Below are 8,630 nucleotides of genomic sequence, written 5' to 3'. Positions count from 1 at the left end.
TCTGTGCCGGTTGAGACCGCACTCCTGATTAGATATAATGTATAGGCATTTTTTTCGTCAAATATGGCGTCGTTCTTATTAATGAAATACAATATGTTTTTATTTCACTGTATTGGAATATATGCGCTACTATATAGTACTGGTATTTCGACTTTAAATTTTTTTTGGTGAAATTCCGTTAAGAATTAAAGGTTTATTACGTAAATGCGAAAATCATCCATTTCATTTTCATATGTCAAAAGCATTGAAAATATCAAAATTTAAAGAAAAAAATATGCAACTTCATTTCTTATTACATTTTACATTTCTTATAAAAGAAATGTATAGAATTCGCTCAAACTTTCAAGATTTTTTCCGAGGCCCGGAGGGCCGAGTCTTATGTACCAATCGACTCAGCTCGACGATTTGGGACAATGTCTGTGTGTGTGTTTGTATGTTACGGACAAATTCTCCTTCGTGTTTCTCAGCAATAGCTGAATCGATCTTATCCAAACCAATTTTAAATGAAAGAACTAAAAAACAGTATGAACGCGCTTAATTTGTTTTTGATTCTGATGTTTAGTTTCCAAGATATGAATGCTTGAATGCGTAAAAATGGCGTTTTTTGCAGTTTTTTAAATTATCTGCCGGAATTGACAATATAGATTAACAATTTATATGTTTTTAGACAGCTTTAACGAATACCTTTCGAACAAGCTATAGATTGTTGAAATCGGACTAATATCAAAAGAGATATTTAACATTAAATGCGGACGAAAGATTTTTATCATTTCCCATTGCCAGAAATATGACCAAAAACATGTAATCTATTATTAACGCCAAAACGGCTTATTATAGGTCAATAGTATCTTCGGTGAATTTAATGGAGGTAATATGCCCTTTCTTTTGGTATTGTGCTTTTGCTGATTAATCCCCCTATGAGTGAGATATTTTCACAAATTTTCTTGGAAGTGATTATATCGAAATGATGCCTTCAGCAAATTTGTAGCTCTTACTTTTGCGAATAACTTTACTAAACACTTTAAATATCTATTTTGAATACTTTAAAAGTTATGGCTTGTTGTTTGTTGATTACTCTTTGTCGCCTATTTATTGTTCAATATAGTAATAATCCATTGAAATAAGCTAAACATTATTTCGATAAAACGAATTTTGTATTTCATTTTTCTATCTACAACCGGTAGAAATAATCATCGAACACTTCCAAGTTGTCTGGAAGGAACTTGATAACTTATCAGTACAAAAATGTTCATTTGTGCGAACCTTCTGACTGCAAATTTTTCTAACTTATAACCATCGGATCGATCTGAAACATATCGGAAAATGAAAAACGAAAAAAAAACTCCAAGCAACGGCGTAGCCAAGAGAAGATTTTGGGGTTGACCACCATACAACCCTCCCCCCCCCACAACAACCAAAAAAAAATATTAGATTGAAGTTGAAAAATTTATTGATGCAGACTGATTTAATTCAATATTACAATAACAATTATCTGATCCGTAGATTGATAACCTGTTGTTGTAAACATCATTAGGACTTTTGATAAATTGTCGGAATGGGGTCCTGATATGTAACTGATCTATTGGTCTTGATTTCACAGTTGTCTAATAGCATCAATATCAAATTCCTGCCTGAAAACATTCCCATAGAAAATTCCAGAGTTCTGTAATCAATCATAATCGTCAGATTTCTTTTCATATTGAGCTCGTTTTTGTAGAAATGTACTGTAATAAGGGTCTTTACTTAATAGGAAGCGAAGTCAAAATTGATTTAATGTCTATGAAACATAGAACTGCTCACCAAAAAAATGCATAACTTTCAACACTTGCTAAAAATGTTTTTGCTTTTCTCATTTACTCTAAAATTCGTCAATCTAATCCCGACCCGGAGGGACGAGTGTCATATGCCAATCGACTGAGTTCGTCGAGATCGAAAAATGTCTGTGTGTGTATGTATGTGTGTATGAGTAAAAAATGAGACCTCTGTTTCTCAGAGATTGCTGGACCGATTTGCACAAAGTTTGTCTCAAATGAAAGATGATCGCCATCGGCTGCTATTGAATTTTTTATTGATTGGACTTCCGGTTCCGGAGTTACGAGTTGAAGAGTGCAATCACACAGCAAATTCCCATATAAACTGAAATGAAAAAATTTCAAAATCAAATTTGTATTTTTGATGCCAAATGACTTTAAAATGCATGAAACATTGAGATGTTTGACAAAAATTGACTTCTTTGGATTTTGGTACATTTTTGTCTTTCTCATATAGAAAGTTTATGCAATCACTCTAAAAATCGTCAATCATACCGGCCCGGAGGGAGTATGCAGTGAGGGGTTGCTACTTTAAAATTAAAACTAATTTAAAATTTCTTAACAAGTTGAAAATTTTCGGCAGGACCTAGACCTCCCGGATCTTTCTCCATGATCCGCCGCTGGTTTCAAGCGATGTTTCAGTATCACATAGTATCTCAAGATCGTGGCTGTCGATCCATTGTATGTATGTGCAAATCGTAATATTCATTTCCACCATTGTATTGAACATAACCAGCCATGGAATCGTAGTCTGGACAAATGAGAAAAGCACAATTGCACCACTAGGTGGATTAAAACAGGTTTTTATTTTGGGAATGCGTCGAGTTGAGACGAAAACGTAATATGATTAATAACGTGGATAACACTTTCCGAATGTAGAGAGAAATTTATGAAAAATGACGATTTCCATTCGATTCTAGCATGTTCTGATCGATTTTGATGAGCATTTGATTTTTGTTGTATGACTAATTGTATGTATAGGTCAAATGTTTAAAAACAGTAATTTAAGGTCAAGATAACATCATTTTGAAACCGCCAATTTTGGAGGTTTAGTATCTTCGATGAGTTTTACAAACGTTAAACAGCGCATCATATGATAAAATAATTTTGACGGTATATCGTCCTAGAAGTATTTATGGTGAATTTTCTCAGGTTAATATTCATGACTACAATAAAGTCACAACAAATTCGCTAATGACACGAACTCTGTTACTATTTTCTGAAAAATTAATTCTGCATAATTTTAAAACTTCAAAAATTACGGTTTCGGAATTATGCCGTTTGGACAGTATGATCGATTTTCACCAAACCCTCACCAAACCGAATTTCTGGCTACGACGCTGATTTCAAGTAGGTATAAACAAAGTCGTTCTACACTCGTTCACAAGAAACTTCTTCGAATGCTGAATATCTATTATAATACATTGAAACCTCGATTTTATCAGCCAAATATGAACATATGTTTGATGGGCTCTAGCAGACGAACAAGACTCATTTCGAGTAAATCCTTTCTTGAGCATGTTTTTCTTATCATGAAGATGGAAATATGCAAAAATAAAAAGTTCATCATAATCAGAAATAGTTATCAGACTACATCAAGGGATGGGAAGAATATTTTAACAGCTTCAGTTTATTATAAAGAAAAAAAATTGCCCGATTTAGTCAATGTCCCCATTTTGTCAGCCTAAAATACGCCATGAGACTGATAAAAATGGGTCTTTATTGTTTGTATTATTCACTGTGTTTCACATTAATAAGTACATTTCATTTTTGGAGATTTTTTATTGCGTCGAACTACAACAATTTTTAGGTAGTTTTCAAGGGGTTATTTTATAGACTTTTTCCAAAATTTGGCGAACCTATTCCAATTCGTAAACCAATTAATTGGTATACAGCTAGAGAAAATATTGAAATTTTCAGCTTTTTTCCTACACAATATTACGAAAGCTTATTAAACAATTTTTCCTAATAAGTTTGTGAAAATTATAAACTATTTGATTTTTTTTAATAGTTTTATTTTTTATTTAACCGTGATTTTTTAATAAATAGTGACCATCACTTCACAACGTAGTCTATTTTTCATGGCTTGCGGTGGGCACGATTTCTCGAATTGCTGAACTGAAAATTATGGAAAAGAAATTATTTTTTAGTATTCTTTGCAGATTTAACTAGCCGCGCAGATAGCTCTGAATTAGACCCACTGGTTCCCTAAGACGATTTCGCTAGATTTTCAGAGCACTGTGCACCCAGTGCATTAACGCAAGTGACGGAAGGTTATCGAAAAGTTTCGTGAAAATGAAAATTCCAGTAATGATGATGATTTTCCAAAACGGTTCGTTTTCGTGAGGTTTTCATTTGTTCTTTGGCATTAGGATTAGCGATAATAATTCAAATCAAGGATACTACTGGGAAGTCACCTTTAGAAAAAGTCGATGTCGAAGTAAAATTTGAAACTATGCACGCATGCACTTCAGAGATAGCGTGATATCAGGAGCTGCGATTTCATTTCAACGCTTTTTTGTGAAAAGGGCGATACTTACAAATGTAAACATAAGGCTTTTTTCATACATGCGAATGAGGGCTTTGAAACGCAACAAATTAACCTAAAAATTCTGATTTGAGCGATTCTCTGAGTCCTGCCACTATCCCATGTAGTATGTGTTATCAAAAACATCGCGAAGCATCAAGTTCTAAATGTTCTCAAACGATATAATATCCGAAGAGAGTGATAAGAGTTATAAGAAATGTGTCATCACACTGTTAGGTGGATTAAAAACGTTTTTATTCCACATTTTTCAATTACCTGAAGGGTTGCTAAAATAAAAGTTTTCCTATTACTGCAGTAGAACGTTTTAGAATGTATAATGTTTGCTTTAAAATGTTCCATGTTTTACATTTCTTACAAAAGAAATGTATAGGATTCGCTCAAACTTTGAAAACTTTTTTCGAGGCCCGGAGGGCCGAGTCTCATATACCAATCGACGCAGCTCAACAAATTGAGACAATGGCTGTATGTGTGTGCGTGTGTATGTGTATATGTATGTATGTACAAAATGTCATGTAATTATCTCAGCAATGGCTGAACCGATCGTAATGAAATTAGTTTCAAATGAAAGGCCTAACGTTGCCATTTGACACTATTATTTTTGATTCTCGATATGTTTTACTTTCTGAGATATGGGCATTTTGTCAAAACACAGCAGGTTTTTTGCAAATAACTTTTGAACAATACAATATTGTCCCACAAACTGCACATAAGTACCTAAAGCTTGTAAAAATACCTTTCTAACAAGCTATAGATTGTCTAAACCCGTGCACGAGCGGTGGAGATATTAAATATTTTGTCATTTTAGTCCTTGCTTACCAATTTCCACTAATTAAAAATGAGATTGTTTCATACAGAGTATTGCTTTAATGGTGTTTTAGGGGCAAAACTAAACCGATTTTAAATATCGGGGTATGAAAACACATCTACGTGATTCAAGGAATTCGTGGTTGAGAACATTTTGTGAATTACCTTTATAATAAATGAACTATTTCTCAAAAATCAATATATAAGTTCACTTCAAAGACAAAATAATGTGTTGATAAAGAAACAGTGAGTTCTAGTATTTATTCCTTGGATTAGGCATTGCGTTCAATCATGAGGTAAATGTTAGATGGTATATCAATACACAGATCAACAAGTTATTCACCTAGTAGTGAGATAAAAGATTTCTCATATAATTATACTCGTGGCGTCACCGAAAGCAAGTGTATGGTCAAGGCTTCTGTCTGTCACGTTACATTTTTACGCATATTTCATAAGATAAGTCAGCAAAAATAATAAAACCATACTCTATCACAACTGCACATTATTAAGGTCACTAAACCGCAAATTTTTTCTATAGAAAGTTTTTTTCTATCATGAACCGTTTTCACTTTATTGTCATTCTGATACGTCTGTCACGTTACACAATTTTCGCAGTTAGTTTGTAGGTTGCCCGACTAGATAGAAAAAGTCTGTTCCGTTGGCCCCCAAATTTACATGAAAACAGTTTTAAGTTGAAGCTTAGAAAGCAAGGAAGAGTTTGAAATATAGATTTCCTGAAGAAAATCTTTGTTTTCGATTTTATGGAGTATTCTCAATGATCTGTCACGTTACAACCAGAATCTGTCACGTTACAGTTCTGCATTTTCATTGAAGCAAGGATATCAAGACAATCGTACACAAATCATCCTTAATCTAGGAACTGAGTATTAACGGGAAATTTCATGTTTATTTTCAAAAACATATTGGTTTTGATGAACAAACGTGAAAAACTTTTGAAAAGGTCGTAATTTATCGAAGTAACATATTATGTCGAAAGAAAATCCAAAATAACTTGAAAACATCTGCATTTTGAAGGATAATTTTTCGTGAGCATTTTGAATTAAAAACCCATTTTGAAATACATTCTATAACTAAATTAAGAAAAAAATAAATGAAAATTCAACATTAAAAGAATTATTGAAATATGTTGAAACTTTTTATTGTTATTTTATCTACGATGCAATTATATTTTAAAGTTTTTATTTGCAATTAAATTTTTAACGTGTTATGTTTTTTGCGTTTGGTATTTGTGAGTAATTTATTAAAAAGGCATATTTTCACTACTAGATATTTTTGTTGAAAAAAAAAATCAAAATATTTCGACAAAATTGCTTCGAAATTATATTTAGTATTAATATTGTATAAGAAAATTATATTTATGACTGGCAAATACTAAGAAATTTGGAAGAATACTTGAAGTTAAAAATTTTTTTTTACTAACAGCTTCCTAATAGTGCAATTATAGTTTTATCAGTTTACAGGCTTTCGTTAACAAAAAAACATTGTTTTTCTGTAATTGTATTTTCATTTTTTTTTGTTTTTTTGACAATATATTTGCATTTTTTACATAATTCGCTTTTTTTTAAAATTTCACCAAAAAATATTTACACAGAACAATTAATTCCCTAGAACTCGCTATCATATAGTTTTGCGGCACAAATGGCGATTTTCGAAAAATATATATTGAAAGTAGTGCATTCAAGATCTCATGCGCCCTTTTTAAATATTACTCTTGAATAAAAATTGTTGTTTAATATTGAAAAATACTTAGTCTCCCATATGCATGAAACGTAAAAGGTTTCATCAGAATCAAAGATGGTCACCAATATTGACGCAATTGAATCAAACTTGATAGAATTGCTTTATGGCAGAAAAAAATCTGTCACGTTACATAAGATAAACAGTGTTTTCTTAAAAATTCATAAAACTTTAAAGTTTTCACAATACAGTTTCAAAAAGCAGACTCAAAGTAGTAAGAAAAATGCAGGTTAGACATTGTATGCATGCTGTTGGTGTGGTCCACAAAACTTTTTTGAATTTTTGATCTGTCACGTTACAAGTTATTTGGTATCCATTACTTCACAACTAAAAATAAGCAATAATCCATATTCATCAAATTTTTTCAAGCAATATGATCAAATTTAAATTAGACTACGATAGAAAAATGTGGTTGCAAGCAAAAAGTTGAAAATATTGATTTTGTTTACCTTTTTATCTCCTTACGGCCTTTTAGTCACTTTCAGGTCATGCAAGTAGCATCAACAAACTTTCATAAATGACAGACATACATTTTTTTTCTGGGATCGCCATTCATATTTTTTAATATTAGTGGTTATATAAATACGGAAAACAAACAGTTTGACGCAAAATTTGAAAAAAAATGATTTCGCCTGTGGTTGCCATTTTCGGAGCCTTGACCATATGTTTGAAGCCCAAAAATCTAGCGAAATTTTAGCCTTTTTGCAAGATTTTAGTTATACTGGTTATGGCGCAAAAATTACTACTTACATTATTTATGATAAAAATGTAAGAATCAATATATCATAATAATATACCTATAAAAATAATGTCACTGCATTAACCATCATTTGCCATTCCTCACACGCCCCCCCCCATCATCTCTCTCTCTCTCTCTCTCTCTCTCTCTCTCTCTCTGTCTCTCTTCTATCGCATCTATCTAGCTATTTCTGTATCCATTTCTAAGTTGTGTGATAAGATCTTCTGCCAATCTGAAATATTTATTAATTGTAATTGCGAAGGTTTGAGAAAACAAAACTATTTTTTATCTGCCGCTACATCAACTCAACTTAAATTCAATTGTATTCAAAGCCTGTATCTACACTATAATTAAGGAAATTCATGGCTGTATCAGAAAAATATTTTGAATGAAATATATGCTCAAAGACTGAAAGCTGAAGCCAGCAGGATTGGACTTGCCATCAACGAGACGACGATGTGAACCTCCCACCCGAGTTCGGATTGACGGTGACGAAATCGAGATGGTCGACGAATTCATGTATTTGGGCTTACTGGTAACCGACGACAATGATAACAGCAGTGAAATTCAGAAACGGATCATAGCGGGAAATCGTGCCTACTTTGGACTCCAGAGGACGCTCCGGTCGAACAAAATTCGCCGCCGCACGAAGTTGATTTTCTTCAAGACGCTGATTAGATCGGTGGTCCTCTACGGCCGCGAGACCTGGACTATGCTCGTGGAGGACCAACGCGCCCTTGAAGTGTTCGAACGAAAGGTGTTGCGTACCATCTATGGTGGCGTGCAGATGGAAGAGGAACGTTGCGCAGGCGAATGAACCATGAGAAGGATCAGCTACACATTCGTTGTATTGGTACGAACTTTCATGAAAAATAACGGATCAAAGACCAAAAATATCCACAAATTAGATACAGGAAGAGAAGTCTCCGAAAGTACCCACTCTCGATGGGGGATGCAACTACAATGTGTA

The sequence above is a fragment of the Topomyia yanbarensis genome, chromosome 2, assembly GCF_030247195.1.
Source record: "Topomyia yanbarensis strain Yona2022 chromosome 2, ASM3024719v1, whole genome shotgun sequence".
Taxonomy (NCBI): domain Eukaryota; kingdom Metazoa; phylum Arthropoda; class Insecta; order Diptera; family Culicidae; genus Topomyia; species Topomyia yanbarensis.
The sequence above is the reverse complement of the archived record's forward strand: the minus strand, read 5'-3'. Positions refer to the sequence as shown.